This window comes from Eumetopias jubatus, unplaced genomic scaffold, assembly GCF_037043125.1.
Source record: "Eumetopias jubatus isolate StellerSeaLion01/CBP00866 unplaced genomic scaffold, mEumJub1_p1.0 scaffold_9, whole genome shotgun sequence".
In the NCBI taxonomy this organism is placed as follows: domain Eukaryota; kingdom Metazoa; phylum Chordata; class Mammalia; order Carnivora; family Otariidae; genus Eumetopias; species Eumetopias jubatus.
The window spans coordinates 45,777,759-45,804,273 of record NW_028274815.1 but is presented as its reverse complement, the minus strand read 5'-3'; positions in this window follow the sequence as shown (position 1 = coordinate 45,804,273).

Here is a 26,515-nt window from a genome sequence, read left to right as displayed (position 1 = left end):
CAGGGTATAGTCACAAAATGGCAGCAGCACAGTTCTGTGATGGCCACATGTAGAGACCTGGGAGGAGGGATGCAGAGCAGGGGCAGCTCAGCCCAGGTCATTTTGGGTCAAAGTCATGACCTGTGACCTAGAGGTGGGGCTCAGAACAACAGCAGCTCCAGCCCCAATGATGCCAAGGCTGTGGTACCCAGATCTCAGGGAGCAGGTCACAGCTGAGGGGCATATCACACTGCAGTGACAGCTTTAGCTACTAGGAGAAGACACGGAGCCAGGGAGAGCTGGAAGCTCTGTCAGCTGGGTTCAGTGTTGGTGAAGAATGCGGGAGTCCTCAGTAGCAAAGGCTGCAAATGTCTTTGGCAGTGATGCTTACTGGGTTTCTCCAGCTCTCCTTTTCATTGTGATTGAAATCCCTCTGAGGGCATCCCTCCTAATGGTTGAGCTCCTCTGGACTGGGGGATGGCTTAATATAGGTAAAATGCTTCCTGGGCTTTTCTATGAAGCCACCCTCTCTGGTTTTTTAGTTCTTCAGCATTTCTCCTGCTTCTTTATTATAGTCCACATCTTTCCCAGAGCTATATGTTAGTTTTTAGTAGTTTATTTATTGTTTTTGCGGTTTTTGTGGGGGAAACAAGTGTTGGGACCTACTAATCCTCCATATTGTTGATTACCTCCTTCATTTAGGATTTCTTATATTATAGGTCTATGGCAATCCATTCTCTTGGTATTCTTATGTCAGAAATTTTATTTTGCCTTCATTCTTGAAACATATTTCATTGGATATAGGATTTGGATTGACAGGTTATTTCTTTTTCTTTCAACACTTTAAGATATTGTTGCATTCTCCTCTGTCATCTGTAGTAGCTGATGAGAAAGTAGTTCAATGAATCTCATTGTTCTCATATACTTTTTCTCTTGCTGCTTTTATCTTTAGCTTTTTTCTTTGACTTTTAGTGATTTTCCTATAAAGTGCCTTGGCCTGTTTGTTTGGTTTTCATTAATCATATTTTATCATATTTTATCATATTAATCATATTTTATATTAATCATGTTTTTATGGCAGTTCAAGTTGATTAATACAGACCTAAAACTTTGTCTTCAATTCAACATTTTTGTTCTCTCTGTTCTTCACATTAGATGATTTCTACTGATCTATTCTCAAGTTCATTAACTCTTTCCTTTGTAACTTGTTTATAATATGTTAAATATATCCAGTGAATTTATTTCTGATATTATATTTTTCAAATGTAGAACATCTATTTGGCTCTTTTAATTTTTTTTTATTTTCCTGCTGCTAATTCTTATCTTTTTTTATTTGTTAAGATTTTATTTATTTATTTGACAAAGAGAGATACAGCGAGAGAGGAAACACAAGCAGGGGGAGTGGTAGAGCGAGAAGCAGGCTTCCCGCTGAGCAGGGAGCCCGATGCGGGATTCGATCCCAGGACCCTGAGATCATGACCTGAGCCGAAGGCAGACGCTTAACGACTGAGCCACCCAGGCACCCCTGGGAATTCTTATCTTTACATTTGTTTGAGTCATCTCAGAGGTGCTCTCAGTTTGTTACCTTTCCTCTTGAGAGTGCATTCCTCTGTCTTTCTTTGTATGTCAGATACTGTTGGAATTTATCCTGAGATTGTGCTATTTTTCTCTGAAGAGATTGTCACTTTTACTAGTCAATTATTTTGGTTGGATATGAGTTGCAAATTCAACTTTCCTTGGGTGGCACCTACAGTCTCAGCTCAGATCTTCTGTCCCTAGCTAAGGTATTCTTTGAGTCTTGTTCTGTGCATGTATGATTTTGAGGATAATCAGAAACGTGGATTGACTGAAAGTGTGTATCCTCCTCTCCTATATATTTTCTGAGATGTCCCCATTATTTCCAGGGATCACAGCTTTCTAGATTTACTTTTCTAGTTCCCCAGGACAGAAATATTGTGAGTTTTTTCTCCATCAGCACCCACACTGACTGCACTACATGCCAAATCATCAGATCTCAGGTTAAAATCACATGAACTTGAATTTGTTTTCTTCAGCTCCTCTTTCCCGGTTGTGTACTCTCCATCCAGGTCTGTCTGCTTCTGTTCTTTCTCTGGTGACTGTAGGTAGTTACCATTGTTCTAGATCTAGATATTGCAGATACTTACTCTGTCATTACTAGCAACAGAAATTTTCTTTTACACAGCATTTTATTTCCTAATTTTAATTTTCCAAAATTTTATGTTTTATAGAAAAGCAGCTTGTTTATTTATATCATTTAAGTATGTAATCTCCATAATTAATAATTATTTTGATTTGTTTTGTTTTTAACTTGTTATTTTACCAAAAAGTTATTCAGGAGAATGTTTTACATTGTTATTGGACAGTTTTGTGTGTGATTATTTAAATTTATGTGATTAACTTTGGCTCTATGTCTCTATACAGTCACAGATTATAGTCTATAAAATGTATAAAATTCTTCATTTGGAAATTTATTTTCTTTTAATTTGTGGATTAAAACAAATAAGTATTTTGCAAATGTTCCATAGCCACATGAAAAGAGTTTCTTCTCTGTTGTTAACGTTCAAATTACTAATAGATTAATATCATTAATAAAATGTTCCAATCTTTTTTGCTGTGTCAATAGCCATGTTAAATCTGTTAAAAATTTGGACTATTTTAATGTTTCTGTTTGATTATCTATGTCTTCACAAAAGTTTCTATCTATTTTATAACACAAACGTTATTTGTTCATCAAATGTATTATGTTGGGCCATAAAATAGAAAAGTACTATTCGGTAAAAGATTAATGACCCTATGAATTTTACATAGGATCATGTAATTTCTCATTTTTTATTTCTTGATTTTTTCCTTGAATTTTCCCTTTTTCTTTTTTTTAATTTTTTTAAAATTTTATTTATTTATCTATTTGACAGAGAGAGAGGGAACACAAGCAGAGGGAGTGGGAGAGGGAGAAGCAGGCTTCCCGCCAAACAGGGAGCCCGATGTGGGGCTCAACCCAGGACCCTGGGATCATGACCTGAGCAGAAGGCAGACGTTCAATGACTGAGCCACCCAGATGCTCCGAATTTTCCCTTTTCCAGATATTGATTGATACTCCAAGTTCTATTTTGTATTATCTGAGTATCTCAAGTTATTCCTATTATTTTGTGCTTTTTAATATTCTTATTTCTCTTTATTGCTTTTTTTGTCGTGATAAAAAATACTTAGATTTTGCTTTAAATTCAGTCATCTTGATTTTGCTTTAGTGTATTCAATTGATAATTGTGTCAATTAATCCTATTATAGTTGGATGCACTGAGTTTTATTTCCTCTTCTCTGTTAAGAATTGTCCTGCATGGATTATTTATTATAAATTTTAATGATTCTAAAAGAAAAAGTATTTTTGATAAAATTTGTCACTTTTTTCTTGCTCAGAGAATGTTACTCTTTTGACTTGAGAAAAATTATTTTGATTTCCTCAAAGAAAATGATCCATAATAGAAAACTGTTAAGATGGTTTATTATCCTATTGGTCTATTTTTATTTTTATTTCTGAAAAATACTTAGCTCTTGATCAAAAAATGAAAAACTCAATTATAATGAAATTTCAGGTTCTGGTTATTTAAACCACACAAAATCGTGGATACCTATAGGTCAGAATATTTTAATAAAATATCTGACAGTAACATTACTTATTAGACAAAGAATTCATTTTAATTCAAGATTTGAACTTTTATGTTATTGATTTGTTTTGTCTCTTACAGAATTATTTCATTGCACTGTTAAGTGGAGAAAATTAATATGGTCTTATAAATAGATCATTAAACACATTGCATGAATGTAATGGAAATAAAGGTCATCCAAAATTAAATACTAAGTGACTTGACTTAACAATCCTTATTCATTATTTCTATAAACTGCAGAAGCCAACCATTTAAAATTTGCATAATAACAAAGATCAGGTACAGTTGCCAAAATGTAATTTCTAATTATGATGCCAAAGTTTTTACTAAATAATTTCAAAAGCATGAATCCATTCACATACTCTACTATCTAGATATATATACATTTATAAATACATACACATATGCTCTCCCCTGAGGTTTTTAAGGGTGATTTCTGCTATCTTTCCCATGTCCATATAACCAAATCATAAGTATTCTTTAGGTCCTCCTTAAAAATCAAATGTCATTTACTTGCTGAAACCTCCCCGATCTTCTAAACAGCATTCAAATAAACAAATACTAACTACCTAAGTATAGCCATTAAAGAAATGTTCAGAGCTATATGAAGAAAAAGATTGAATGAATTGAGACTTAAAATGCTACTGAATGTGAAGACAATGTTGAAGAGATACCATCTTTTGAACTAATGAAATAGCTTAAAGTTATATTTAAATTTTTGATTATTTCTTTACCATTTGTTCAAGTGCATTTTAATTTGAAAAAAAAGTGATCATATATTTCTTCTGGAATATGTAATGTAGGAAAACACTAAAAAGTTGAAACAAAAACTAAATATATATTTTAATATTGAAATTATATTGTATACTATCTATAATGATTAAAAGAAAATGGTAATCTTACCAAAATTGCATAGGCTATTTAACATGAGCTAATAGATATCCAAGAAAAGATCCCTCCCCACTAAGATTTTATGCAGGCTACAATTTACTTTGATCGAGTAATGATATTTCATTCTTTTAAATGGTGCAGCAACAATTATTATATCTTAGAAAATAGTAAAGTACATCTCTACCTCATAGCATATACCAAAATAAACTTCAAATGCATTGAATATTGAAATGCAAAATGTAACCCTAAATTATGGTCTGAAATAACTATAAGTAAGTAATAAATATGGTAAGTTGTAAAGAGCTAGACATGACACCAGTATGTTTGCATACATGTGTGGAAGAGGGAGGACTGTAGAGTGACTCCTAATGGATAGGGGCTTTTTCTTTGGGGGTTGACAAAAACCAGAACAAAGTAGTAGTTGTACAGCATTATGACTATACTAAATAAAATAACTGAATTTCACACTTTAAAAAAGGTGAACTTTATGTATTGGAATTTTATCTCAATAAGTCTGCAATTAGAGAATCAAGTTACAACAAAATGTCAAAAGCTTTAGAATTTTTTGAATATAAAATTTACTTGGGTTAATTTGAAAATAACCATTATGGGGTGCCTGGGTGGTTCAGTTGGTTAAGTGTCTGTCTTGGACTCAGGTCATGATCCCAAAGTCCTGGGATTGAGCCCCACATTGAGCTCCTGAGCAGGGAGCCTTCTTCTCTCTCTCCCTCTGCTACCTACCCTGCTTGTGCTCTCTCTCTCTCTCTCAAATAAATAAACAAAATATTTTTAAAAAATTGAAAATCACCATTAGAAATTATTTTAAATATGTGTAGGAGGCATGATAATGGGTGTCCCAAAGATGTAATAATAGATGACCTAATCTCTGGAAACTGTGAACATGGTGTTATATAATAAGAGTAAATTAAAGTTGCAGGTAGAATTAATTTTGCTTATTAGCTGATCTTAGAGGATTATTCTGAACTCCCAGGCAGGGTCAATGTAACCACATTGATACCTTGACTTTAGTCCAGTGAGACCCATTTCACTGATGTCCTAAAGAACAAGATAACAAATTTGTGCTCCTTTAGGCTACTAAAGTTTATAGTGATTTATTACAGTAGCAATAGGAAACTAATACAATGTGCATACCATATGTGAACAATTCTGATTTCAATAATTCATCACACAGAATTAATATAAATATTTACAAAACTTTAATTAAAATTTAAAGGCAATTAGTGGTACTCAGAACAGTGAAAAAAATACAATAACAATTTCCAAAAATCAATACTAAAAAACTAGTTCAATACACTAGGTTATGTTAATGCAATAAAATATGTAGACATTAAAATATGTCACAGAAGAAAGTTTAATGACACAAACAAAAATTTCCTGTATATTATAATGTTAAAATGACAAGTTGCAAATGACAGCATAATTGCTTTTGGTAAGTTATAAAAGACATACATAAAAATAGCAATTACTTCTGGATGGTTTGAATTAGATTCAATATGTTTTAATCCAGTATTTTTAAACTTTTTTGTATTTTTAAAATTTTCTAAAATAGATACATATTTGTCTAATTAAAAGCTCCCACCCTCTAATGCACTAAATGGCAAAATGGTACCATAATTCAGCTTTAAATAGCATTATTCGTCATGGTATTTTCTCTATTCATTCCTAATTAGGCATCTTAGTTTTTTTAGTTGTCACATATACTATCCCATCTACTGAAAATATATAATTAACATCTTGTAAAAGAGTCAGTTTTAGCCAATAATCAAGATAGATTCTTCAAATATTACTGCAAGAATGGGACACTCTAGTGTTTAATGTATTAAATAGTTAAACTTTTAATGGAAGAAATATAGTTTTCTAAATATAGTTCGCACTATGGATCTCATTTTTTCATATTCTGTGAAAATTAAAAGCATTAACACAATATATTCCTTATTGGTTAACCTATGCTTCAATGAACACAGAAATACAGATAACTCTTTAAGACACTGATTTCATTTCCTTTGGATATGTACAGAGTAATGGAATTCTGGATCACATGGCAGTTCTATTTTTAATTTTTTGAGGAACCTCCCTATTGTTTTCCATAGTGACTACACCGATTTGCATTCTCACCAACAGTGTGCAAGTGTTCCCTTTTCTCCACACCCTCACCAACACTTATTACCACTTGTCATTTTGAAAATAGCCATTCTAAGATGTGATATCTTATTGTGGTTTCGATTTATATTTCCGTAATGATTAGTAATGTTGGACATCTTTTTAGGTACCTGTTGGCCATTTGTATATCATTTTGGGGGAAATGTCTGTTCATGTCTTTTGTCCATTTTTAATTGGATTATTTGTTTTTTTGCCATTGAGTTGTATAAGTTTCTTATATACTTCATCATCTCCTTTGCTGTACAGAAACTTTTTATTTTGATGTAGTCCCACTTGTTTATTTTTGCTTTTATTGCCCATGTTTTTCAAGTCCTATCAAAGAAATCACTGCCAAGACTGATGTTTTGAAGCTTTTGCCTTATGTTGTCTTTTAGGAGTTTTATAGTCACAGGTCTTACATTTAAGTCTTTAAGTTTTCTGAGTTAATTTTTGTGAGTGGTAAGAGTCCAGTTTCATTCTTTTGCATGTGGATATGCAGTTTTCACAAAACCATTTATTGAGCAGATTATCCTTTCCCCATTGTGTATTATTTGGCACCCTTGTCAAAGATTAATTGACTATGTATTTATAGATTTATTTCTTGGCTTTCTATTCCTGTTCCATTGATCTGTGTGTTTGTTTTTATGCCAGTTCAATACTGTTTTGACAATATAATTTTGTAATATCCTGATGTTATATCAAGTAATATCATGATAATATGGTTTTGAAATTAAGAAGTGTGGTATCTCCAGCTTTATTCTTTCTTAAGATTGCTTAGGCTATTTGACATATTTGGTGGTTCCATACTAATTTGGGGATAATTTTTTCTATTTCTTTAAAAAATGTGATTGGGATTTTGGTCAGGATTGCATTGAATCTGCAAATAATTTTGTGCGGTATAACATTTTAACAATATCAAATCTTCAAAACTATGAACATGGAACATTTTTCCATTTATTTGTGTCTTCAGTTTCTTTCATCAATGTCTTAAAGTTTTCAGTGTACAGCTCTTTCATCTCATGGTTTAAATTTAACCCTGAGTATTTTGTTATTTTGATGCTATTGTAAATGGGATTGTTTTCTTAATGTCTTTTCCACGAAGTTCATTGTTATTGTATAGAAACACAATTGACTTTTGTAGGTGAATTTTGTATCCTGCAACTTTACTGAGTTCATTTATTAGTTCTAACAAATTTTTGTTTGGTTATTTGTTTGTTTGTTTATTTTGGTGGACCAGGTAGGGTTTTAGATACATAAGATCATGTTATCTACAAATAGAGACTATTTAATTTCTTCTTTTCTGATTTGCATACCTTTTATTTCTTTTTCTTGTCTAATACTCTCATTAGGATTTCCTATGTTGAATAGTAGTGGTAAGAATGGACGCCCTTGTCTTTTTCCTGATCTTAGAGGAAAACTTTTCAGCTTTCACCATTGAGTATGTTGTTAACTGCTTGTTATGTCCCTCTATACATAATTTGTTGTGAGTTTTTATCATGAAAGGATATTGAATCTTGCCAAGTGCTTTTTGTGCATCTGAGATAATCATATGATTATTGTCCTTCATTCTGATAATGTAATATGTCACATTAATTGATTTTCATAGGTTGAACTGTCCTTGCGTGTCAGGGTTAAATCCCACTTGATCGTGGCATATGATCATTTTACTGTGCTATTGAATTTGGTTTGCTAGTATTTTGTTGAGGATTTTTATTTTTAATTTTTTAATTTTTTTAAAGATTTTATTTACTTATTTGACAGAGAGAGACACAGCAAGAGAGGGAACACAAGCATGGAGAGTGGGAGAAGGAGAAGCAGGCTTCCCACTGAGCAAGGAGCCCGATGTGGGGCTCGATCCCAGGATCCTGGGATCATGACCTGAGCTGAAGGGAGACACTTAATGAATGAGCCACCCAGGCACCCCATTGTTAAGGATTTTTATATCTATGTTCATCATGGTTTGGAGCTTATAATTTTCTTTTCTTGTAGTGTCCTTATCTGGCTTTGGTATAAGAGTAGTGCTAGCCTGGTTAAACAAGTTTGGGAATGTTTGCCCCTCTTCAATTTTTAGGAAGAGTTTGAAAGGACTGGCATTAATTCTTCTTTAATTGTTTTCTAGAATTAACCTGTGAAACTATCTAATCCTGGGATTTTCTTTGTTTAGAAGTTTTAGATTACTGATTCAATCTCCTTACTTATTATTGGTTGGTTCGGATTTTCTATTTCTTCATGATTTAGTCTTAGTAGGTTGTTTTTTACCATATTACTTTACTAATATAATTCACTTTCACTAATATATTTCTACTTAATGCTCATTCTAAAGCACAGATTTATCTTATTTAAAGACTTTGAAATATAGCAGCATTCTATTGGTCCCAGTCTATGTGCTCAATTTTATCCAAGTATTCTCCCCACACTGCTCAGAATTATTTGCCTTCCAGGAGCTCTAAATTGTCCTCCTGAATATCTCCTTTCTATTTAAATCATTGAAATTCTAGTCAGCTACTAAGTCCAAAAACAAACATTACCCTGTCTTCCTCATGTTATCATTTCTTATTATCTGTGTCTCAGTTTGCATTTGCATTGCTTATCCCATTGCATTTACCTAAATGTTAGGTATCTGTGATGGTTAATTTTTGTGTGTCAACTGGACTGTCCAGATTAAAGATTGTGTCAAGTATGTCTTGGATAGCATTTGTGGTTGAGATTAGCATTTGAACCCATGGACTCAATAAGATAGATTGTCCTTCTCAGTAGAAGAGAAGAGAGGGCATTTATGGTTGAGCTGCTCACAAAACATGATATACTTTATTTGTGTGTCCCCATTATCTAGCAAAATGTGGCCTGATGACAGTGCATAATAAATAATTATGAGATTATTTATTAAACCAGATGAAAATGTTTATGTGTAAAAGACCCTATCATAATTAAGAACAATAGAATAATACTTCCCCAAACTAGGCGTGAGTCTTTGGTCAAAACTTCATGTGACAATAGCCAAGAAAAACCAAGCCTTATTAAAAACCAACCGAGGTAGACATAACACTTTGCATGTTAAAAATGCTCTTTATTCTGGAAGAGTCTTTGTGAAACTCTAAGAAAAGACAAATTTAATAGCTATTCTCTAATCCCTCAGCATATTAGAATCATGAAAATAGGAGACCAAGATTGACTGGTATCTGGAGACACAGAGAATACTGAGAAGTGACAGCCTAGAAGCAAGGAAAAGCACACTGCTCTGGGACAATTTATAGGAAGATAAAATAGTCCCATAAACCTCAGTAGCTCCTGGGACTGTCACTGTATTAATATGGCACAGACCAATAATAGATGTTTGTGTTTGATGATGAGATATCAAAACAAGATAAATTATACTTTAGGAAAAATGAGGGCAAGCATTTAAATTCTCTTCCCAAATACTGGCTGATAGAGACAAAGGAATATATTAATATGGATAAACTCTCAGAGTAGTTTTTAAAAACTAAATCATGATTCCACATACAGAATTGGCTTTAAGCAGTTTCTTTTAGACTTAGATTCAATAAGGCCAAAAAGAAAATATTACAATGACTCCTGGCCTCCAACTGTGATATGGTGTTTCTATGTGGTATGAGATCAACAGAGGAGACTATGGTAGGGCTCCATTACAATCACTAATAAATGGAGATCTCTCATTCTGGATCTCTTTTCTCTGCACAAAAATCAATAACAATGGAAAACCTAAGGACAAATCTAGCAATATCAAATAGAATGAGGCTGATTTCTCTGTGGCTATAAGTTTAATAATAATAAAAAAAAGTCTCATTGTCAGTAGAGTATAAAATCCAGACCAAACAAATAAAGAAGAAAAAGGTAAAAAAAAAAAAAAAGATGGAAATCTGATTCAAGTATTTCAAGGAACAAAGGAAAACACTACAGAGAAAAAAGTCCCCACTGGGTATCCTTGCCGACTTAGCTCACATCCCACACTTCACTCAATATGAATAGATATTTTGAGATCAAATACCAAGATATGGGATAAATATCAGTCAGAGAGAAACTATGTAAAGCTTATTCCTTTTATGGTCAATCTATCAACAAATAATCTACAAATTTAAAGAGTGCTTAATACTACATTCCTTAAACATCTACTATAGGGAAGTAACTTGCCTTCAGTTGATTATTCAGACTCTGAGCCATTCTTTTTCTATGTTTCCCCAATTTCAAACTTGGAGTGGAGGATAATTATTGCTGAATTATATCAAATGAGTTCATATTAACCTACAAAGTCTCCATTATGTTTGCTTCCCATTAACACATCAGCATTGGTATTTTTATATCATATACATACGATGTTTAAATATCCCTGCTGGGAAAAAAATCATATGTTGAAAAATATATATTCCATCAATTTGATATGTTCCTGCGTTGGCATGAAAGACAAAATTGGCATCTCACTGTTGCTTCAAACAGTCACAGATGGCTTCTAAAACAGCACTGTGTGTTTTCATTTGGGGATTCCATTGTTTAGATCACTTTTATGAATAATTAAAAATAAATCTGTGATGCCAGTAATTATGATAACCCATACCTGACTTTGCAACAGAAAACAGTGACTCCAGCTCCCTAAAAGAATATAAATTTAACCATGTAATAGATGGGAGCCCTAGGAAATGCCCTCGTCTTTCCTCTAAACTCCAAAGAAAGTAGCAATTTTATATAATACATTTAATGAATTGTTTTACATAATTCATTCTCTTCAGATGTTCTAATTTATATTCATTTCACAGCTTCTGGAATTTACATATGTGATGAAGAATTATTTGGGGAAATGTAAGAATCTTTTAACAATCATGTTGAGCAATTTAACTTGTATTATCAGGGAAAAAAGCTCAAAAAAAGCTAAAGCTAAAAAAAGTAATTGTGGAAAAACACAGGACTAAATATTTGCAAGGGGTTCAATCTGCAACAATGTAGCTGTGTCCACAGAAAGGGTCCTTTATGAGCATTTCCCTAAATTCTTGCTTTAGTTGAGGTGGCAAGATGGAATAATGTCTTTTAATTCAAATATACCTTCCACTCAAGAAACCAAATTAGGTTTTATTCTACATTATGCAGGCTGGCTTTAAAATCTTAAAAAAAAAAAAACTTATCATGAACCACAAAAAAAGATTTTTAAGTGAAAACTGTAACAGCCATAAAGAATAAATCATTAAATAAAGCATGACATTTTAGTAGCTTTTTATTGTGAATACATAAATAATAGTGAAGAGAAAGCCACCAATGAAAATGGTATGGTACAAATTAGAATGGAAAGACTCTGATCATTAACATATGTAAAGCTATTATACATCATAATAATTTTTATTGATCTTTATTTCAAATGGGGTCATGGAAGGAAAACTCCACTACAAATCAGCAGGCCTGTGTTATGTCCAAACTCAATCACTACTGACTCTAATCTTAGATGATCAATACATCTGAGCTTCAGTTTTCCCATTTGTAAAATTAAAGTTGCACTGGATAACTTCTAAATTCTTTCTATATTCTGTTTTTATGATTTAAAGTCTTATCTCTCCAATGAGTTACTCTCAATTCCTTGCAAAAACTTCATTTTATAGTCCTTTTATATACCTAAAATCATTACTCTATTGCTATAGATGCAATCTAGGTTTTCTGTAATTGCCTGCTAAAGGTGAACTCTTGTATTCTGTATTCAAATATTTAAGCAACTAAAAATAGCAAATAACCCATCATACTTGAAGGTAAGAATAAAATATCATAATTAATCAATAGTGGCTATTCAATGCATTTATAATACATTTATTTTTAAGGTGTTAATATTAAGGTTACATATTATTTTAAGGTGTTAACTGCATAACCAAAGAATCTATGAAACTTGTGAGTGAATTATAATCATACTTGCTTCTGTAAATTCAGTATTTCAGTAAATATTTCACATTTGTAATCTCTTCTATTCCATAGCACACGTGGCAAACAAAGAAGTAAAGCTGTGGAAGTTAGTAGACAATACATATGCTTGAATCCTGGCTCCATCCTTTTTGGTATGTGACCCTCCTTATGTGCTTCAACCTCTTTTTTTTTAATAGTTATTAAATAAAGTAGATACAGTAATGCCTCTATCATATGGTATGTGAGAGGTTCAAAGAGGAAATTTTTAAATTTCTGTTTACAGTTGTCATATGTTAGGCTCTAAATAAATTCTTGCTGTTTTTACTATGATTATGCTTTTCTTATGAGATTCTGTTCCCTCTAATTTAATATACTTAATTTTACAGAATACTTTAAATTCTTGAAAGTGAGGATTATAATTTATTCACTTTCCACCCTCTGCTCATAATATAATGGTAGAGATTAAGTGGACAGACAAACAGTGTTAATAAGCTGTTAATAAGTAGTTTTAAAGAGACTGGATTAATATATAATTTGCTGCTACTAATTCTAGTATTTTTTTGTTTTATTATTTGTGATATGGCATTTGGGACATTTAGATATTGTCTCAAATTCACTTCAGTGACACTCACCATATACTATCATATAACATTGTATAGCACACCATTTACCAGTGTGCTCGGCCACAGAACAAGTATATCTCCTAAAGTACAAGAAAACAGGTGCCTGTTAGGTCTAGAACAAACAGAGGAAGCTCAAAGAGCCAGCCTGCCTGCCACTGTCAGATATATAAGGGGACGAGAAAAATCCAGCCTTCATTCACTACTACAATCACATCCCAACAATTTTGCTTGGGACTGAATTGTTGAAGCCTTAACCCCAGTATGTTTGTATTTGAAGATGGGACTTTAAGGAGGTAATTAGAGTTAGATGAGGTTGTAAGTGTGGGGTCCTCATGATAGGAATAGCTTTATAAGAAGAGAGATTGCTCTCTTTCCACCAGTGAGGATACAGTGAGAAGGTGGCCATCTACAAGCCAACAAGGGAGCCCTTACCAAAATCAAATGAGCTGGCCCTTGATCTTGGACATCCCAGCTTCCAGAACCAATAAATATCTGTTTTCAAGTTACCTAGTCTATGGTATTTTGTTATAGCAGACTAATACAGGCTTAAGTTTATAACTGGGGAAAATAAATAGAAGTGCAGAGTCAGGAAGACTGGGATAAGGCAGTCCTTGATGAATAGCCCATTGAGAATAGAAGTGAGGCTCAGAAGATGGGAGGTGCAGACTAAAGCTGAATAATTTTATGGTCTCTGTCAAATACATCAGGGTCTAAACAGCATTTGGGCCACTTATATAATGTTTCCAATCAGGAGCTAAATAAAATCTATTGTGACACAAACTCAAATGATACCCAATATCAGGACCCTCCCTACAAGAGTAATTGGAATTCACTTCTCTGCTCTCATTCAATGATCCATTCCCCACAGTTCTAAGTTTCTGATGTTGACAAAGTTGAGAGAAAGTAGGAATTTGCTGAGATTGTCCCTGGGCCAGAAATTTTTACTTAGTTATCTCAAATGCAACTTTCCCAAAGTAAATATTTTAACTGATCGTTTATTTTTAGAATAATAACCTCCCTTAAGCATCATAGATATCAAAACCTCAGACACCACTGAAAAGAGTTTTGAAAAAGTATCATCCAGGAAAACTTTTTAATAGGTCACAGCTTCATAGAGCATGATTACTTTACATGATACAAATTGTCAATACTTTCAAAATGATTGCAATTGGTGTAAAATCTCACGCAATAACAGTGATTTTTCCACTTATGCAAAATATTTCATTACTACAACAAAGTGCATTTGAGCCCTGCTGCCAAGCTTGAAAAAGATCCATTTAAGAATATTAATGGATATATCTTTAGAATTGAGCCACTGGGAATTATGCTGAGACATTAAGGGATAGCCTCAAGTTTCAAATACAAGTGACAATGAAACAGTCTAATTTTTATTTAGCATGTTATCTTGAAGCAAAATGAAATACATAAAATTTCTTTAATATATATGTTTTGTACATTTTATCATAAATTCCAAAAAATTAATTAGCATAAATAGGCCACAGAGATAAATGTCTTACCAAAATAGTTACATTTAACATTGCAAAATAGGAGTGCATTATTCTTTAGCGTCACTCAGTAAAATACTCTGATTTTTAATGTGAATTATAAAGGTAGGCAAAACTTCACTGGTATAATAATCAATATTGTTAAGATGTTATGTGTCCCCAATTTCACCTACAGGTTTCATGCAAAAGATATCTTTATTTTGTAGAAATTGATAAACTGATTCTAACATTCATATTGAAATTTTAAAAAAAATGTAGACTTAGCCAGAACAACTTTAAGAAAAAAGCAAATTTGAAAGATTAATTAAAAAGCTTATTAAACAAGATAATGTGGTATTAAATACTAGTTATACAAATAGATTGGCAGAATAAAAGTAGATAAATATATGTGCTTAATCAATTTTAAATGAAGATTCAAAGGAAATTCAGTAGATAATGGACCAACTTTTCAATAAATGGTGCTAAAACAATGAGATATTCTAGGCAGAAAAAAATGAACTTTAATTCATACCTCATACCATATGCAAAAATTAATTTAAAATGGATCAAATGTACAAATATAAAACCAAAAACTCTAAGCCTGTTGAAGAAATTATAGGAAAAAATCTTTGTAAACTCGAGTTAGGCAGATATATCCTAGCTACAATACCAAAAGCTCTATCCATGAAGGAACAAATGGTTAAACTGGACTTCATCAAAATAAGAATTCTGTTCTTCAAATGACACTGTTAGTAGAATGACAAACAAGCCACAGTCTGGGAGAAAATATTTGCAAATCATATATCTGATAAAAATATTTGTACCCAGAATATAAAAATAACTTTCAGATCACAATAATAAGAAAATTAAAAAATAAACAAAATCATTTAAAAATAGACAAAAATTGAACAGATCTTTTATCAAAGAAGCTGGCAAATAAATACATGAAAAAATATTGAAATTCATTTTTCTTTGGGGAAGTCCTAATTAAAACCTCATTTAGATTTCATGACATAGCTATTGAAATGTCTAAAATTAAAAAGACTAATCACACCAAGTGTTGGCAGAAATGTAGAGCAATTAGAATTCCCATATGCTGCTTTCTAAAATCTAACTATTCTTCTACCATATGATGCAGCTGTCTCGCACCTACGTATCTTATCAAATAAGTGAAAGCAAATTTCTATACAAAGACTTACATACAAATGTTCATAGCAGCTCTATTTAAATAGCCCAAATCTGGAAACCAAACAGTCCATTAACAAGTGAATGGACAAACTAATGATGATATATTCACACAATAGACTGTTACTCAGCAATAAAAAAATGAACTACTGACATAGATAAACCTCAAAATATTTATGGTGAATGAAAGAAACCAGACCAAAAAAAATGCATTAAGTGTGTCTCCGTGTATATAAAATTCTAGAATATACCAACTGATCTATAGTGACAGAAAACATATCAGTGGTTGACTGGGAACTCCAAAAAAGGATCTTCTAGGAGTGATGGATATGTTCATTATCTTGATTGTGGTTATGATTTCACTGGTGTATACATATGTCACAACACTAAATTTTTCTTTAAAATGTACCTTGTTATATGTCAATCATATCTAAATAAAGCTTTTTAAAAATTGAAATGGAACACTGTATTTACCTGGGATAAATCTCCTAATTCTAGATGCAAAACTCATCATATCTAAGGCTTTTCTCTTCAATTTTAGGTAATAGATCATCCTTATGGTTGGCTTAAGCCGCAAAGCCAGTCTTGATTCAATAATTCAGCCAAAAGAAAGAAAAATATGAATGGGCCGCAACAATCCCTGGTTTCTCAGACATGTAGTTCTCTCATATTCTGCCATGTCTCTCATGACCATATGCCTCCCAAAGATGGACGAGCTTTGGCATAGTTGACATATGTCCCTAAGAAGAGAATCTTCATCCATGCTATTTTCCTGTATGCTGTGTTTTGCCCATCCTAAATCCTTTCTTATAGCTAATAAACCTAATTATGTATGGTGAATTTGATTGTCTAATGGAGCCTAAGAGCACTGCTGTTTGTTGAGCAGAGTGGGCATTACATTTGCTTATTGAGCTGTTTCTTTTCTTTTCTTTTTTTTTAATTGGGATATAATTGACATACAACATTGTGTTAGTTTTAGGCGTATAACATAACAATTTGATATGTATGTATATTACAAAATGATCACCACAATAGTTTGGTTAACATCCATCACCACACATAGTTACACATTTTTCTTTCTTGTGACTAGAACTTTAAAAAGTCTACTCTCTTAGCAACTTTCAAATATATGATACGGTATTGCTAACTATAGTCATCATACCATACATTCTAAGGATTTATTTATCTTATAACTGGAAGCTTGTACCTTTTGACTTCCTTCACCCATTTTGCCCATCCTCCAACCCCCTCTACCTCTTGCAACTACCATTCTGTTCTCTGTATCTGTGAGTTGGCTTTTTTATTATTATCTGTCTTTCTCCATTTGACTTATTTCACTTCACATAATGCCCCAAGGACCATTCATGTTTTTTAACAAAATTTTTTGAATTATATGAGTTCCTTTTATAATCCAGATCTTTTTTTATAAAGATTTTATTTATTTATTTGAGAGAGAGAGAATGAGAGATAGAGAGCACGAGAGGGAAGAGTGTCAGAGGGAGAAGCAGACTCCCCACTGAGCAGGGAGCCCCATGTGGGACTCGATCCCGGGACTCCAGGATCATGACCTGAGCTGAAGGCAGTCACTTAACCAACTGAGCCACCCAGGCGCCCTATAATCCAGATATTAATCTTTTATCAGATATATGATTTGCAAATATTTTCTCCCGTTGTGTAGGTTGCTTCAAATCTCTAAATACAAAAATTTTTACTTAAATGCAAATACTTTTCCATTAAGTAATATACGCTTCTGTACAGAGTGGTAGACAATGATTATGGTGTTTTGTACAGTTGAAAAATTATTTTTGAAGTTTATTTCTACTTTTTATACTGAAATTTGCTTAGCTTTCTGTGGTATCTACTTTTAATTACATGTAAAGAGTTCAACCAATCTAACAAAATGTAGGAGATATTTTTTCTAAATATTAGCCAGATAATATACAATTTATTTTTTTGAATTTTGATGTAAGTCATCCTCTCACTGCCTTCCATTCACCTCCTCTAGTCTGGACTGGTTGCTCTCAAGGACTGGAGGATGATGATCATCCTGGGACTTTCTCAGTACTTTGTGCTTCATAATATGTTCCCTGGATCCCATATCTTCTTTTGTCTTGATTTAATCTTTCATCCTGCTAAAGCACATCTTCCAGCAGTATTCTGAGAAAGAGTATGTGGTAGGTACAGTTTTTTTATTTCTTGCATGTCTGAAAATTCCTTTATTCTCATCTAATATTTGATAGTTGAGGGAAAAAATGAGAGAGAAAAAAAAACTTGATTGAAAATTATTTTCCCTAGTAATTTTGAAGCATTGCTCCACAGTCTTTTTGAATCCTGAGTTGATGTTTAGGAGTCTGGTGCTATTTTGAGTCACTTTCCTTTATGTAAAGTGTTCGGGTTTTTTAAAGTTTTCTGTGAACATGTTTAAGCTTTCTTTTCAATTGTTATTCTGATGTTTCACAATAGTGTACTTTGTTGTAAAATATTTTTGCCAGTTTTTGATGAAATAAATATTTAAATGTGAAAATCAAAACTTTGAATATTTTAAAAGTCAACCTAAATGAATACTTTTTCCTTTGAGTAAAGAAGGACTTATTAACATCACCAAAAGCAAAAATCATTAAGGAAAAGACTGGTATTGTATATATACATATTTACATATATATTTTTTCTTAAATAAGAACTTCTGGTCATAAAAAATAGAAATGGAGAAATATAAACCTGGGAAAGACATTTGCTATAAATAAAATAGGCAAAAATCAGTATCTTAAATATATTTTACCCCTACAATTCAGCAAAAAAAGGAAGATAAATAATGCAAGAGAAAATTGGGCAAACATATGAAGATGAAATCCAGTTACTCATGTAATAAATTTACATTATGAGCTTAACAATTGAGAAGACACATAATGAATTAGTCTCTTTCTATTGTGGGTGATCTATTGCAAGGATATTTTATACGCTAGGGGCATTTCATTTCAATTTTTCAGAGAAATCTACTTTAATCTTTCACATCATATAGAAAGGGGAAGAGGGGAGAGGAAGCATCTTTGCAGCTAATATAAGAATAGGACACACGAAGAGGATACAAAGTCCCATATGTTGTGTTTTAAGATTTACTGTTATGTCATTTTTCTTGCTTAGTCTTTTAAGAAATCTCTATAATTCCTTTATGAATAAGAAAACCAGATCTCATATTTACTTTTCTACATTTTTTGAATAACGAATTTATCAATTTTTATTAATTTTTTTCATCTTGGATCATTTAATACCTTGTTTTACCATGCTCTTGGGATGAATATTAAGAATCTTATTTTTTGTAAATTACCTTGTGCCTATTATTTTGGTTGTACCTCATCTCATAATTTTAGATATATTGTCTTACATTATTTTATTCTCTATATGCAGATTTTATTTCTACTTTGACAAATAATTTGGGAGGGTGTTTTTACTGTATAATTTGGACAAATGCACTTTTTCAAGTGATTTGGGAACTATAAATTTTATCTTTATTCTATGGTGAACCTAAAGTAAAGATAGTTGAAATTCATGTTTTTTATCAAAAATTTCAGTACTATAAAATTATATGATGATTATTGCATTGTATTATTCTTTAGGGAAATCTATTTTGCGGCTTATTTATCCTTTTTTATGTCCATTTCCAATATTTTTAATGATGTAAATTTTTTAATCCACATGGTTGTTAATGACATTATACATTCTTCTCTCTTTAAAAAACCTTGCTTTGTGTATTATTTTCATAACTATATTAACATAAATGATTTAGGTAATGTTTCTGATTTTACTACTTATTACACCTTCTTTTATACCATATCTTATTTATAAAATCATTCATTTTGCTGATATCAAGAATTACTTAAAGATACTTTGAATGCTTAGTAGTTCAGAAATTCCTGTTCTTTTTTTTTTTTTTTTGACAGAGAGCGAGAGCGAGAACAGGAACACAAGCAGGGGGAGCGGGAGAGGGAGAAGCAGGCTCCCCACTGAGCAGGGAGCCCAATGCGGGGTTCCATCCCAGGACCCTGGGACCATGACCTGAGCCGAAGGCAGACACTTAACGACTGAGCCACCCAGGTGCCCCCAGAAATTCCTGTTCTTTAGTCTTTACAAAAATTATAAACTGGCCTTATTTTAAAAAATCTATTCAGGCACTTGTTTTCTTAAAACACTGCAAATTTTTTTTCATTATTTTATGACATAATGCTGTAGGAAAATTCCAACATTAACTTAATTTTGTTTACTCCTATAAGATTGCAGATTTTTTTCTGCTCCATTTTATGTAAATCAAGAAATTTGACATGACATTTACTTGTGGGATTCTTCTAATCAATTTTGTTTAGAATAGAAAAATATATTTTTGTTTTTATCTTGCAATGACATTATTTAACTGGATAACATTTGCTTTGCTTTCTCAGAGTGATTCTTTCTATTTCATACCTATCTGTTAAGATAGAAATTCTTATTTTGTTTTGCTATTTACACATTTTAAAAAATATGTTTTTGGGTTTTGTTCAAGATTTAGGTTTGAGATAATTTTAGTTTATAGATATTGCAGGCCTGCTTTTAGAACATTGAGTCCTAGACAAAGGCATCAAGAAAAAGCTGATATCTTCTGTGATATTTCTAAACCATGAGTTGGCAAACTATGGCCTGTGGGCAGGCCAAAATTGCCTCTCAACTGTTTTTGCAAATAAAGTGTTATTGGAACGCAGACATCCCTATTTATTTGTATATTAGTCTGTGGCTACTTTTGGACTACCACAACTGAGTCAAGTGTTGTAATATAGCCTGGGATGTGTGACCCACAAAGTTGAAAATTGTTACTATTTGTTTTTTTGCAGAAAAAGTTTGCCAACTCCTGATAGAATATAAGTCCATTTGCCCTATGTATTGGAATGGGACTACTAAAAGAGTAAGTGGTACAGTAGGAACTTCATTACTATACAAAACATTTCTTCTTACCTTAGTGATAGAAGTCCAATTTCACAAGAACCCAAATACTGAAAAATATGATAGCTTCCCCTGGAAGCCAATCACAGCAATGTCTTCAACTTTACTCAACATGGCATCTGCAGCAAGATGGGACTTTGAAAATACCCTGCATCCAAGCATAGCTTACCCAGTTATCTAAATCTCAGAGTATTCCTCTCCTCCTCTTACTCCCACATCCAGAGCTCCTGGGTCAACTACTTGGGGAATATGGTTCACTCTTTTACCCAGAGAACACTTGAAAGCAGAAAGAAGATTATTTAGGAGTTGGAATTTTCCAATTTCTTTGTTATCTGGAGAAGTGTGAATTTCCATGATCACTGCTTAGATGTTTCCACAAAAATATATATAATTAACCATTGAAAATAAAAATCCAATCACAGTGAATAGAGTGTGATTTACTGAAGTCATTGCAGTGGCATATCCCAAATGGGAAATTTTCCACATATAAAATAGGAAACTTTCCATATCATATCTACCTCATATAGGTTATTATGTGAACCAAAATTATTCAACAAATTTGAATACACCATATGCTCTAGGTACCATGGTAGGTGTTGGGAACACAAACAAGATGTAAGTCTCTGCTTTAAATAGCTTCATGTTTGTTACTGCAGAATAAATAATTACTATAAACCATACATAATACTAAGAATTATAATAGAGTGATACATGATGTGAGAGCATATAGAAGGCACACATAATTCAGGTGGAAGCTAGCAGAACAAGTTTTTATGGTACAGATAAAATTTAAACTGAGTCCTGACATGAATTGGAATCAGGAGCAAGGAAGATATTCCATGCCATTGGAACAGCATGTGAGACATGGTATAGAAGATCAGAAATGTGGTTGTCTTTTATGGCTGAAAAAATATGCACTTGAAAGTGTGAGAGGGGAGTCGATGGCAGATTAGGTGTTATCAGTCATTATACTCCCAGAAAACATCAGTTTTGACAATTACCCATATACTAATGTAACTTTGTGGGAACCCGGGAGCCCAGAGGAGAAGTTCCAACATACCACCTGGAGCAACAATCCAAAAATAGATACATTGAAGAAAGTAAGAAGAACAGTTTTACTTTACCTACATTACCTCTCCCCCAAAGCAGCATAGCTCAGTGCCAAGAGAGACCCCTTGGTCTGTGACTTACCCATGGAAAAAGTGAAAACATAGTGAGCGAGCACCTGGCATCTTCCACTGAGCGGGATGCTCCTTAAGATACCCACCTTTTTTTTTTTTTTTTTTTTTTTTTGGTCTCACCGAGAATACTGAGATCAACAAGCTAAATAGTTGGGAGAGACTGGGATTAAGGAAGGGAGGTGAGGACTTAGAGCAAAAAGTGCTCCCAACTAAACAAATGGCCACGGATCCTATTAACATCCTCATGGACTGTATCCAGATTCCCACCCACAAGCTATATGGTATACCTCATCTAAAGACCTTCCAAATGGCCCATGGGTACCCCCAAACATTCCACGTGTCTTACTCTTGCCCCTTCCCATGGTCAGCTTCTTGCATATGCCCCTATGAAATGGTATTAAACTAGAAATAAATAATGGGAGGAAAACTGGAAAATTCACAAATATATGGAAATTAAACAACACCAATAGATCAAAGAAGAAATCAAAATAGAAATCAGAAAATATCTTGAGACAAATCGAAGTAGGAACACAGCATCCTAAAACTTATGAGATTCAGTTAAACGGAATTTTATAACAATAAATGTCTACATTAAGAAGAAAGAAGGATCTCAATTAAACTCTTAAAATTACATCTTAAGGAACTGAAAAAGGAACACACTAAGCCCAAGGTTTGTAGAAGGAGGATAATGACAAATATCAGAGCAAAAATAAATGAAATAGAAACCAGAGAAAAATATAAAAGATTAAAAAAAACTAAGAGTTGTTTTGTTTGTTTTTTTTTAAGATAAGTAAAATTGACAAAGCTTTACCTAGACTAAGAGTAGAAAAGAGGAGTCAAATAAATAAAATCAGAAATGAAAAAGGAGATTTTACAAGTGATAGCATGGAAATACAAGGGCTTATAAGATACCACTATGAACAAATACACACCAAAAATTTGGACAACCTAGAAATGATAAATGCCTAGAAGCATAAACCTTCCAAGAGTGAATCATGATGAAATAGAAAATCTGAAAAGACCAAGAATGAGCAAGGAGATTGAATCAGGAGTCAAAAACCTCCCAACAAAGAAAAGCCCAAGACCAGTTGGCTTCACTGTTGAATTCTGCCAAACATTTAAAAAAGAATTAATATCAATTCTTCTTGAATACTTCCAAAAATTTGAAGAGAAGGGAACACTTTCAAACTCATTTTATGAGGACCTCAATTACTCTGGTACCAACATCAGACGAGGATATTACAAGAAAAGAAAATTACAAGCCAATATTCTTGATGAACATAATATAAAAATCCTTAACAAAATACTAGCAAACCAAAATCAAAAGCACATTAAAAGGAAAATACACCATGAATAAGTGGGATTTATCCCTGGGATGCAATGATATTTCAGCATTCAAATCAATAAATATGATATATTACTTCAACAGAATGCAGGATAAAAATGATACAATCATCTCAATAGATGCAAAAAAACATTTAACAAAATTCAATATATTTCATGATAAAAACTCTCAACAAAGAGGTACAGAAGGAATGTACATTATTATAATGAAGGCCACATATGACAAACCCACTATAGTCAACTCTGAAAAGCTGAAAGGTTTTCCTCTAAAGATCAGGAACAAGACAAGGGTGTCCATTTTCACCATTTCTAGTTCCACAAAATTATGGAAGTCCTAGCCAAGCAATTAGGAATGAATAAGAAGGAAAAGACATCCAAATCAGAAAGGAAGAAGTAAAATTGTCTCTGTTTGCAGATGACATGATATTACATAGAGAAAATCCTAAAGCTGTAAGAACTAATAAGCACGTTCAGTAAAGTTGAAAATACAAAATCAACATACAACCATCAGTTGCATTCTATAAACTGACAATGAAGTATCAAAAAAAAAAGAAAGGAAGAAAGAAAATAATCTTATTTACAATACCATCTGAAAGAATAAAATATTTAGAGGTAAGTTTAACCAAGGAGGTGAAAGATCTGTACACTGAAAACTACAAAATAGTGATTAAAGGAATTGAAGAAGACACAAATAAATGGAAAGAGATCCCATGTTCATAGATTGGGAGAATTAATATTGATAAAATGTCCATTTGATTCAAGATGATCCACAGATCCAATGCAATTCCTATCAAAATCTCACTGGCATTTCTCACAGAATTGGAAAAAAATAATCTTAAAATTTGTATGGAACAATAAAAGATCTCAAATAGCTAAAGCAAATTTTAGCAAGAATAAAGGTGGAGACACAATGCTTCCTAATTTTAAATTATATTACAAAGCTATAGAAATCAAGATAGTATAAAAATAGCTACCAGCAAAAACAGGCACATAGACCAGTGAAATAGAATAGAGTGCCCAGAAATAAACCTATGCACATATGGTCAATTAACCTTCAACAAAGACATCAAGAATATACAGTGGTGAAAGAGTATCTGTTCAATAAATGGCGCTAGAAAAACTGTTTATCCACATGCAAAAGAACAAAACTTGTCCCTTATCTTACCCCATACACAAAAATTAACTCAAAATGAATTAAAGATTTAAACTTAACACCCGAATCCATGAAAGTCCAAAAAGAAAACATGGGGGAAAAGCTCTTTGACATTGGTCTTAGTAATGATTTCTTAGATATGACACTAAAAGAACAGGCAACAAAAGCAAAAATGAACAAGTAGAACTATATTAAACTAAAATTTTATGTACAGCATAGGAAAAAACAAGATGAAAAGGCAACATTTGGAACAGGAGAAAATATTTCCAAAACATATATCTGATACATGTTAATATCCAAAATACATAAAGAACTCCTACAACCCAATAGAAAAACAAACAAACAAACAAACAAATAACCTGATTTTAAAATGAGCAATGAACCTAAAGAGACTTTTTTTTTCAAAAAAAGATACACAAACGGCCAAGAGGTATATGAAAAGATGCTTAACATCAGTAATCATCGTGGAAACAAAAATCAAAACCACAGTGAGATACCTCTTCACACCTGTTAGGAGAGCTATGATAGAAAAGTAAAAAGGGCAGCAGGGTGGCTCAGTTGGTTAAGTGTCCGACTCTTGATTTCGGCTCAGGTCATGATCTCAGGGTCGTGAGATGGAGCCCTGCATGGGGCTCTGTGCTCAGTGGGGAGTCTGCTTGCGATTCTCTCCCTCTGCCCCCTCCCCTCTCTCAAAAAAAAGTGAAAAGATAAGAAGAAGTGTTGGCAAGAGTGTGGGGAAACAGAAACCCCTGTACACTATTGTTAGGAATATAAATTGGTACAGCCACTATGGAAAACAGTTTGGTAGTTCTTCAAATAAAGATTGAACTACCATATGATCCAGCAGTCTCACTTCTGGGTATATGTATTCAAAGGAAATGAAATCAGGGCCTTGAAGAGGTAACTGTATTCTGTGTTCATTGCAGCATTATTTACAATAGACAAGATAGGGAAACCTAAGTGTCCATTGGCAGATGAGTGAATAAAGAAAATGTAATATATGTATACAATGGAATATCATTCAGCTATAACATAAGGAAATCCTACCTTTTGCTACAGCAAGGATGAACTTGTAGGACATTATGCTAGTAAAATTAACCAGACACAGAAAGAGAAACACTGCATTATCTTACTTACATGTGGAATCTAAAAAAAGTTGAACTCACAGAAACAGAAAGTAGGATGGTGATAACCAGGGAATGGGGGAGGGGGAGCAACTGGGGGGATTTTGATCAAAGTGTACAAACTCAGTTATAAGATTAATAAGTTCTGAAGTTTGAATGAGTACCATGGTGACTATAGTTAATAATGTATACTTAAAATTTGCTAGATCTTAAGTTTTCTTGACATACAAAAGAGCGTAACTGTGAGATGATATGTTAATTACCTTGACTGTGGTAATCTTGTAATGTATGTATGTATGTATGTCAAAACATCACTCTGCACACCTTAAATACATATTTGTCACTTATACCTAAGTAAAGCTGAAAAAATAAAAACCACTTAACGGAAAAAAAAAAAAAGAAAATGTAAGAAGAAAAAGCCATGTTTTGACCAGTAAATAGGGACAACATGAAAGAGGTGGTATGACATTTTTAGGAGTTTGGGCTGAGCTGTTCAGAACAGAGCTGCACGTTGAAATGTCTTCAGAGGCCAGGGTGGAAATCTGATTCTGTGAAGTTGGCAGTAGTAATCAGTATTGAGTAGTGGGAACTGTGAACTACTGGAGACCTGGCTCATTTCTTGCTAAAAATTCTCCAAGTTCAAATGAGTTTAATACACAGTACTAGCCAACAAAATTCTCCTTGGGCCAGATTTGCTCAAAGGCCAAAAGATTGCATTGCCTGTATGGTGCTCTAGATAGCCATTGAAGAAATTTAATGATGTCATCGTGTTAGCATGATGATCTAAAGGGGCATGAGTTTCCACGATTGCTGCTTTGTCATGTTAGCAAGATACTCAGGGAAGATGA